Genomic DNA, 11275 nt, shown 5'->3' with positions numbered 1-11275 from the left:
CCCCCCCCCCCCACCCACCCACCCACACCAAAATTTACAGAGATGAGAATTCATTTTCCTACAAAGGTATTTGGGAATAAGGAAAGCTCCCATTTGATAAAGAGGGATGGCCTGACCAATATGCTTTATTAAAGTAGTTCTCGCAGCTTGGGAAAGAAGCTTATGGAGCCAGATAGAGATTCTAGCATCAATAGCCTGGAGAATACCCATATGGGTTTGGATTTTAGAGGCTTTAAAAGTTGTAGGGGTACCCAAATATTTTTCTCCTAGATCATTACTAATATCAAGGATATTAGAGAGCTGCAGTTTGAGATATTCCAATCTAACTTTGAGTCTAGAGATGGCTCTACAATCTGTAGGAGCTATGGTTTGGGTATCAGCAAGTTCCTTCCTAGTGGTAAAAATATTAGTTTGGATATTGCTAAAGGAAGACTTGTTCCAATCATGAAGAACTTTTTGTGTATTTAAAAGTTTTGCTTTGAGCTTATAGGCAGTGGATCCCACCACATTAACAGACTAAGAGTTGGCAATAATGTCTCTATAAGTGGGATCCTATATCCACATAGCCATGAAATGAAAAGTCATATGCATGCAAACATCATAATAGTTAAAACCAATATGCATAGGACAATTATCATAAGAATCTCTAGGCAAATTATTAACACACAGTTTAGGGAACAAAGTTTCAGCAATGGGATTAATAAGACATCTATCAAGACGTTCAAGAATAAGATCAGGACCTTGTTGCATATTAGACTAAGTAAATCTAGGGCTAGAGAAACCAGGATCATGCAAATCAAAGGTATCACAAAAATTTCTGAGATTGAGAAAGTCAGAATCATCAACTTCTAAGCCGCCATTTTTATCCTCAGTACCTAGCAGAGCATTAAAGTCAGATATAAAGAAAACAGGTTCGTCTAAATGTGGTTTAGGTAACTGACATTGATCTTCCAAAAGGCTTGTCTAAGACTGCTATTAGGTTCACCATATATGAAATGTAAGTGACACACTTTGGAGTGGATAATATCAGTAGTAGTAACATAGATGATCCTTAAACTAGAAGATAGAACATTGAGTTGAATTTCCTTCTTCCAAGCAAGGACAAGACCACCACTTCTACCAATACTTGGGACATTAAAAGTGCAAGGGTATCCAAAAATTTTCATTCTTCTAGCTGCCAAGTCTTTATTCATCTTGGTTTCTCATAGAAAGATAACATCAGGGTTAATGTTTCTACACAGCAAGTTAAGTTCCTTATTAGTTGTTTTCTTACCCAATCCTCTAATATTCCATCCAAACACATTCACATTATTAATAGGAAAAGGATTGGCATTTATAGAAGTATTAGTGGGATCAATAATACGGGGAGAAGGATTTGAGTTTACCTGAGTGGTGGATGCAGAACTACCATCAAGAGCAGAATTATTAGAACCACCAATGTGATTAGTCTCCTGGGTAGAACCGAGATTCAGAGAAGCAGCCTCATGAAGGGAATTATTGCTAACACCATCGTTACTTGGAGTATCATCAACAGACACATTATAGCTACCATAGGGATCAACCAGAGAATGGGTATTGAGAGTAAAGTTGGAGAGGTTAATGGCAGGGAGATCTCCCAATTTGGTAATAGGAGGAAAGAGTTGAATAATCAGGTTCAGACACATCTGATTGATTTGGGATTACTACAATGCTAGCTAAAGTAGAGTTACTAGCTCTGGTACGTTTTCTCAAATCAACTCTTGGGTTAATTTTCCTTTTAAGGTTGGACAAAGCATCATGCTCCACAGCAGCAGAAATAACTTCTTCTCTAGAAATAGCAGGTTGGTTTCTCGGAGCAGCCGCCGTTTTGAACCTTCTGTACGAGTTGGTGGTTCAAATCGGACCCCGATTTAGCGATTCAGAAGGGATGCTTGAATTTTCAACTGTGACATTCTTGGTTGTAACTTGTTTAAAGATGACTGGAAGCCCATTGTTCAAAAGAGAAGAGCTATGTTGGACAGGCCCAACATCAAAAATCTTCAAAGTAGTGGATCGATTAACAAATGGCCCATCTAGAAATTATTAGCTACTCCTTTTTCAGTCACATTCTCGGAAGTTTGAGCTAATACCTTATATTTACCTTTGGTACTATCATGATCAAGAACATCATCAACTTGAGTTTCATGTACTACTTCAGCTGGAGACATGATGGTATCTTGAATCACCAGATTGGAATTTGGTAGAGAAAGTTGAGCATCTTGATCTCTTGGCATCATTAACTTCGAGACAGCAGGGAGAACATATTTTGAGCTTGAGGTGGCTGCTTCTTGTATTAACTTCTGTTTTGATTTCTAAGCTGGACAATTAGTATCTTTGTGATCTAACACACGACAAGAAGTACATAAGTACTTAGGAACTTTGTAGTATATGCATTCAATCAGAAAGGGTTGATATCTTCCCGAAGTAAAGAGAGGGATTCCAGTTGTTAGAGCTTTTTGAACACAAACTCTAACACATATCTTAACATTCTTCTTTAAAGGATGGTTTCCGTAAGGTGTTTGGGCTTCTACTAATTCTCCTAGCTTGAGAGTAAGATTTTGGAGATCTTCAAGTTCAGTACACTCCTTAGGGATATTGCATAGGATGAGCCAAAACAGTTCTTCAGTAAACGAGACTTGATGATTTGTTGGCCAGCCATTTGGGGGAACAACTTTGAGAACCATCATATGACCACTAGCATACCAAGGTCTCTGAGAATTAACCCTATTGAAATCACTCTCAGCTAAGAGTCTGATAAGAGCTTTGTTTTTCAAACCATTGAAGATAGTAATAGAAGGTGATTGATCTAATTAATGGTCATTGATTACAGATGTAATAACGGATTGAAGAGGTAGGAATGAGAGTTTCACTGCAGATGTAACCAACCATGCACCATTTCCAACTATTATCATCTTCAGCCAAAATAATAGTTTTGTCAATAAAGACTGGTTCAGTTAGGGTAGATGGTAGTTTCAGCTTGTCTGCCATTTTCTTGGTGAGGTTTTGAATTCCAAGGTTTTCAGGAGTATAAGAGGAGTGAGATAGAGAGGATTCCATATAGATTATCATAGTGATGAAGTGAAGTAAGATTTTATCAGAGGTGAGAGACTGGCTGGATATTAAAATAATGATATGAAGAGAAAAGATTCTTGTAGCAGTGCAAGATTTATGATGGAGTTCTATCAAACAAATGTGTAGTTGCAGTTTTACTGTGACATCAAAATCAAACTGATCCTTAAAATGAGAATTCTGAAGGAGTTGAAACTGGCTAGCAAGGGGAGGAGTTTTGGAATGGTATAGTTTTGTGAAAGATTCCAATTTTTTTATTTAAAGAAATAACTCATTGCAGGGCTATTAGATAACCTGGTACCTTTTCTATGAGTAGCTCATAGGGACCTTGGCTTAGTTATCACGTGATGTTTGTAACCAAGAGCCATGCAGGGGGTGTATACAACCAAGTAACTTAACTTTATTCTTTGTACGTCTTGAACATACGTAAGCATGAAGGTTGGTGAGTATTTAAGAGCTTTGTCATTACATAGTTAGTAAACCTGAGTAGTTGTACACATCCTTCCAAATGCCATAAACATAGTTGTGTAGGGTAATAAAAACTGGCGGTGGTAAAGATGAAAATTATTGTGGTGATTTTTTGGTTTATTGGTGGTGGTAGAAGGGGATTTTCTCTTAGGGTGAAATTGTTTAATTACCTGAAATACATAAGCTATAATCCAACTGGTAATGATACCCCAATTAAAAGTAGTGCCTCCCAACAGGTGCTTCTTGCTCTGAATCTGCATAAAACCAAAAGTTTTAATAAAACCCAAATAAACTCGTCAAAATTAGGTAGCTTGATTACTCTTCTCTTAAAGGTAATTCCAGCGGACTTAAAAGAAAATAAAACGTCTAAAATTAGACTTTGAGAATAGGGTTTAGTAGGATAATGATGAAAACTGAAGAGTTGCGCATGGCATTGAAGTGACGTGAATATCCAAGTGACAAGATGCTTGACCAAATGCCATAAAGGGCCATTTATGGCTAATCTACCACCATTATTTAAGAGAGGTGGGGAGATAATCCCAGAATTATACCAAAAAAAGCAAAGAAAAGAAGATAGAGAGAAATAGATTAAAAAAAATGGCTGATGTTGCATCCAGTTCTGCCGGAGGAGGAAATCCAGGCATACCGCCTGATTCTGATGCCATGCGACATGCAAAGACTGCGATTAAAGCTTTGACAAGTGCAGGGGTGAAGAGTTTGATATCTGGAGAAGACCAAGAAGAAAGAGCAGGAAGAAAAAGAGGAGTATGAAAGGTTGAGAATCGAGAATGATGAAGAGTTCCAACTATGGTTGAGGAAGGTAGAAGCTATTGATGCACATCGACACAGAAGAAGACTTCATAGAAGGGGAGAATGGAAGCCATCATGGGGGAAGACTCGAAGTATGACAGAGAGTGATAGTGAAAATGAGTAAAAGAAAGATTGTTATGAAGAAGAGATGGAGGAAGCAGTGATGATTCATTGAAGAGAAGGAAGAAGGCGAGAAAGTTAGAGAAGGAGAAGACGAAAAGGAAAGAATATGAAGATGCAGTGTATGAACGTTATCTTGCAGAGAATACACACACTCCCCGAAAGCTTGCTTGGACCATGTCAGAATCGCTAAATGTCGACTCTGACGGAGAGGAAATTTGAGGGATGGATATTGACGGAAATCTTGTGTTCTATGGTCCGACGGTGCCTTGTAGTGATGGTGAAGATAATAATAAGGATGAATATCTCCAGTGGCCTTATACAACTTCAGATAGCGATGACGGTAAGGCTCCTTACTACATCTTTGATGAATTGAACTATACCAGCTACAATGAGGATGATTATTATGATTAATTATCCATGGAATACTATCAATTTCCTTAGAATTAGAGTATTGAGATCCCCTTAAGCATCTTCGTGAAAATTTATGAGGAAATTGATGGTATTTGAAGTCGCTCAAGAAGTGCCTGGAGAAAGGGGCTTCAATGTCTAACATCTGGTGGTAAGATCTTTTGTGGTGTTTTGTTTTTTGTGTGTTGGGAGTACTTATTTTGTGAAGCATATAATGATTTTGGGGTTTTAGAAGCAACAGGTTCACGGAAAGGGAAGAAGTTTGCAGAGAAGCAGTAGTAAGAATAGTATGATTTTGTGTTGCAGCTAGGATTGCAAAGTTATAGCCTTGGTTTTTTGTTGTACAAAGGGGTTGTAATGAGATAGAAGGATTTTTAGAAGCTTTAGGTTTAATGTCTTGTTTATTTCTATCTCCTTGGGATGTAATTAATCTGGTAATGTTCTTGTAAAAATTTGAACTCTTCTTAGTACTTGAATTGTGCATGGTGTTGGTTTGTTGTATATTCAGTCTGTTTTCTATCTTTCTGGTTTGTTTGAATCCAATATCAGTTGAATGATTAGTGTAGATATGCAAGCAAGTAATGATAGTAGTGAAAATTTTTAGGATTCCAATGATTGTTAGGTAAAGATAGGTAATTGATTTGAGCTTGAACTTGCAATGAAGAACACTAAATTGCATCTGGAGAATGTTACAGACGTCACAATGATGGAGCAGAGCTCAAGAGAGAGGATCAGAAAATCAAACTTTACGTGTACGCCATATATTAGAAGATACATTTCATAATTTTGTTACCTTTCTTTTGTCATATGAGTGTACAAACATTATAGAAATGTAGTACCTAGAAAAGTTTAGCTTATCACTAAAGACATAAGAACCTTAGAAATATTATGGAGGAACATAATTAAATTAACTGATGGAACTTGTAAGCAATTATACATACGTCAAAGCCAAAAAATTAGAAATGTAGTCAACTTAAAGTGCTTACAAACTCGAGCTTCAGAATTTTCGAGCAAGAAGATGTAAGTATTCTAGTACCAAGTTTTGATTAGATTCCTACTTAAACATTCCTTCGTTAGTAGATTCGTCTTCTGACTAAAACATCAGGTTCCACCCTAGGAAGGAAAAAATTCCAGCACACTCGAAAGGTACGGTCATATCTTACATATTTCCACACGGGTGTAGGAAAAAAAAGTTACTGCACTGTCAAGTTCTTTGCAGCCACTTACAAAATTAACCTCCTAGTGTGCAGCTAGTCCACTGCATAACAAGCCTGGAGGTTCCGCCTGCACACTACTTGTTTCTTTCGCTTTAGATATTCTGTCTCCACCTGCAATGTTTTTTTTTTATGCAAAAGAACACATTTCATTTCTTAAGATGTTAACTGACAGATTGATTATCCCTAAATTCCTTGATAAACATTTCCGGTGTATTACAACCAAACTAAAAAGAGGATCTCCAGTTCTGGATTTTTTAGCAATTACACGCGCAACATTGTTTGCGGATCTTTTAACATGGTTCACACTAAAATCAAAGAAAAAGAAAGTATATACCTTATTTCATCTACAATCCCTTCATTCATCCAGTGAACAGAAGGGCTGGCATGCTTGATAGAGTTAATTACATTTTTACGGTCACTTTCAAAAGTTACTTTCAGCAAGCTCCTTTCTTTGGCCCATATGATTGCTTCTTTCATGGCCAAACATTCAGCATGTTCAGGGTCTATTCCTCCATTGAAGTATCTACCTCTGATGCTCATGCATTGACCTGTAGAGTCACGAATAATTAAATCGATACCAACATTAAATGTATTATAATCAAACGAAGCATCTAAATTAATTTTCAGTTCATTTGTTGGTTGAGGAGACCAAGCATCTAAATTAATTTTCTTCTGAGCATTAATTCACCATATTGTTAGAGCATTGCTCGGTCGGACTCGCAAGCGTTGCTATCTCAAGCTTGTTTGTCAAGTTTAGTTGATCAAAACTGTATACTTGATTTTTAATCTACTTATAGCTATGTCTCGGATTAGGATAGAAGGTGTAGTTGAGCTCTAGATTTCACGGCATTCACCAATTGAAGACGGAGATCTACTGAGAAGAGCTTGGAGGAACTTCATCAACAAAAGGTATGTGGAGACTAAAACTTATCTATCACTCAAAAGTTTATTATATTTTATATTCTAATGAGACTAGGTCGTATAGCTATATAGACTTTTATATGATACACATTTGATATTTTGAGCCGAGTTTATCTCGCTTATCTATTTCTCGAAATATGTGTTGGAAGCTTTTTTCTTTAACTATGTTCATCATATTCTTAACGACTTTAGTTGGAAACAATTTATTTGTTGGAAACTAAATATTAAGTCAAAAGATGATCATGTAAAAATTGCCTTGAAACATGTTACATGATTTGTGTAAGACAATCATTTGATGTCGACTTGAAAAGTTTCGTATTGATCATTCGATCACTTGAAAATTACTTGAAGCTAATGGTTTGTGTGAGACATCCATTGTCGTCTTCTAAGAATGTTTCAATGATTGAAATGGGAGTTTAGAACAATTAACCATGTCTGGATATAACACGGTATGCATACCTAGTATGCAGATTGTATTGTTATAATTCAGGTCCTGGAACTTTGTTTGCGTACCTAGTATGTGAACGGTTTTACCTGAGAAGGTCCGGGAACCTTGTTTGCGTACCTAGTACGCGAACGGTTTTACCTAAGTTGGGTCTGGGACGGATGTTTGCGTACCTGTTTGTGAACGGCTGGACATGCCAAGGTCCGGAGTTGCTGTTTGCGTACCTGGTTTGAAAACACAGTGGTTAAGTTCTAAAATCGGTTAAGTATGATTCTCATACTCGTGAACTAAAACATTTATGAATTAAGGAATGTAATCTTTGCAAACCATGGCTTAATGTTCATGAATTGATTCCTGTATAAGTACTTTGTACGATTACGAATCAATTCGATTTTGTTTCAATGTGTTCATATATATTTCTACGAGACAGTGAACGATTGAACAACTCTATGTGAAACACAATTAGATTCATTTGATTATCTTTCATAATTGATTGATCATCATATTTGATCTAGAAGTGTTATATGAATATGGTTAAGAAAAAAGTATTCATGTGGCTAACTTCGGTTAACTATTATTGAGCAAACTCAATATACACGTTTAGGTACGGTTACCCATATCTAAATGAAGGTAAGCAACCCTGATTTGAAAGACTATATAAGATAGAACTCTAGCAACTGGAAAACCTAATCCCCGCACTTTCTTGTGTCCTAGTTGCAAACTAGAGCCGATTCTCCTTTAACATAGATTTTTCCAAAACTGTGTTAGGTTAACGACTTGAAAACTTCATTTGGGATTCGTGAAGCCATATACAACTATTTTCTCTGTAGTTGCGTATTCTGATCTTACTTGTTCTATCGTGTTGAGACTATCTTCTCTAAGATTTGGTCGAGATTTATCTCTGATAGGTAAGATATTTAATTAGAAAAAGCCTTTGAATAGGCATGTTAACATTGTTAACACTCTGATCCAATTTCATTCAATTAGAAAAAGCCTTTGAATAGGCATTGCAGGAATATCTAAGGTAGATTTTTATCAATGAAAAATGTATCAGAGTTTTGGGTTTATCTTCTGCATACTCACAAGAAGATCTTAAGATTTGTACCGAAGATACTTTTCTTAGTGTATGGCCCGATTTCCATAATGAAGATGTTGAAGAGGTGATGCTCGAGTATGAAACCAAATTGAATGAATTTGTGGAAGACCCAATTGAACTTTCCAATGATTTTAATGATTCCAAGACTTTAGTTAAGGTAGAAAATGATGAAGAATGGTTGAAAGGTTTGATAGATGACCAGAATATACAAGAGGTAAGTAGTTCACTTGAATTTTTCAAAGAGGAAAAGGATTTCGTAATACAAGAGATTGTGCGAGGTTTGTCTAACTTCTTGCATATTGATTCTTATCCTTTACCTCTTATTGGTTTGAATGTATGCGCTTCGGAAGTATTTTTGAATGACTTTGTTTCTATATATCCGTCATTAGAAATACTTGATTCTAACACCATGCAGGTGTGCCAAGAGGAATCCATGGAAGTTCTCAAATTTTATGTTCTCTATATACTTCCAAGTGTAGACAAGACTAAGTGTGGGGGGAATTTCTATCTAGCGATAATTTCACTATTGTTTTCTTGTGCTAATATTTGTATGAAGCTATTGTTTGCAAAACATGTACTATAGGTGGATCCCCAAATTTTCAGATTGTTAGTATATGGGGAGTGAATCTTACAAGTTCTAAGTCGGGCAGACGACTTTAAACCAAACGTTGCATGGGAGGCAACCCATTGGTTTAATATTCCTTATTCTTTTGCTTTTTATTTTGTTTTTTGTTTTTCTTGTTACATATATGTTAAGATTTCACACCTTGACTTTACTAGGGGGATTCAATTACATTGAGGACAATTAATGTAACGTTTAAGTGTGGGGGAGTGGTTAAGTATATATTAAAAAAAAATTGCATAAAACCTCCAACTTGTAGAGATTTTAGAGTCACTATTATATATCTAGCTATTTTTACATACATAATTCTCACCAAAATAATGGAACTTAGAAGTGCTAGAGAATACGAAAAATTAGGTGTTATTAATCTTTGCGAGAAGTCATTACTGTTTGTGGCTCAACTAACCATGCTGGTGGCAAATTAGGAGAAAGAAGATATTTAGTATTAGAGTTGTTGATCAATCATTAGCGGAAACTACCGGTATTTATATCAAGAGAGGCACCGACCTTAAATCCTTTGTAGCTGACTAAAAAATCTTTTTAGAGTGTGTGTCACCTTACGCTAATTCCGGGTATAATGGTGAGCTACCCCACTTCGTACCAAAATCAACACTATTTTTGATCTCTTGAGTGCTAATTTTGTCAATCATGTGGGTGACGTCTATAGATGAAAACCTCCTTCTTGTAGTTCGATTTGCAGTTAGTACCATTCTCTCTCTTGACAATAACAGGTCCATAGAAACACCATCATCTTCAACAAGTGGAGCATCATAAGTTCGAAGGAAATTTGAATACGTTCAAGGTTTACAAGCAACGGAACAAGAAAAAAGCAAATTTCATATCCAAGTAAAGCAACACTACAAGGAGCGGAATTATATAAACATGTTGAAGACTTATATATAAGAGAAAAAAAAATTAAAAGATGAGAATTATTTGATTTTAAAATATCGAGACAATACAAGTTGTGAAGAATCAAGCGGTAAAGTACTTTTCCACGGCCATGGTTTGTTTTGTTTCACTTTGTTTTGTATTTTATTTCCCTTGTCTTAAAAAAAATTGAAAAAAAATCAAGAAAAAAAAAATCAAAAGGAAAATCAAAATAAAATAAAATAAAAATATATATATATATATATACATATTTGGCGACTGGTGATGGTCCAGGTTATGGTTTGTTACAACATATGAGTGTCTCTTTACCTATACGAGATGGTGGCCTAGGGATCTATTCTATGTTTGATACTATGCAATATTTTTACTTGGCATCGTGTTCACAGACCTTACACCTGCAGAAGAATATACTGCATGGTTCAGACTTTTCGGTTAAAGGTTTAGCATATCAAACTACTTTTGACAATTTCCTTCAGGTTAGCGGTATTACATCATCACAGTGTTGCAATCTTACTACTACACCCCCCATCTTATGCATGTTTTGGCAGTTCAATACTTTGCAGACGTGACTAAGAAAATGCCATCTCTTTTCAATATGTCCAGGCGAGATTTAGCATTATGGCAGTGTAATCAAGCCCCCACATGCACAGGGTTATTTTCTTGCTATTCCAGCAGATGGACTTGGACAGAAAATTGGGTCACGTCAGTTTTGTGCATGCTTGGTTATAAACTTGGTATTCCTTTGTTTGTTGTTAATATGTCTTGTTTTTGCTGGAATATGGATATGGATGTTTATGGTGATCATGCACTTTGTGCTAGTGAAGCTGGTCTTAAGTTTAAACATGATCTTGTTAGAGATACCTTTGCGGATATTTGTTACCGTGCGAATGTACCTTATAGAGTTGAGGTACCTTTGAGGTTTCTTTCTCATGATGGTGGTGATGCTAGGCCGACAGACATCTTGGTTTATAATTGGGAGGAAGAAAGCGATATGTATTTTGATGTGACTGGGGTTTTCCCTTTTGCCGGGGGTGGTGTGCAAGCTTTTATACCGGGTCTCGCCTTGGATAAGGCCGTTGAACTCAAGAAGGTTAAGTACCTTGATGTATATAGATCCAATAGTTATAATTTTGGTACCTTAGCCTTTACTACCTTAGGTGAACTTGGTATTGAAACTATTGAATTTTTGA

Source organism: Papaver somniferum, chromosome 1 (assembly GCF_003573695.1).
Source record: "Papaver somniferum cultivar HN1 chromosome 1, ASM357369v1, whole genome shotgun sequence".
Lineage (NCBI taxonomy): Eukaryota > Viridiplantae > Streptophyta > Magnoliopsida > Ranunculales > Papaveraceae > Papaver > Papaver somniferum.
Note: the sequence above shows the minus strand (reverse complement) of the source record.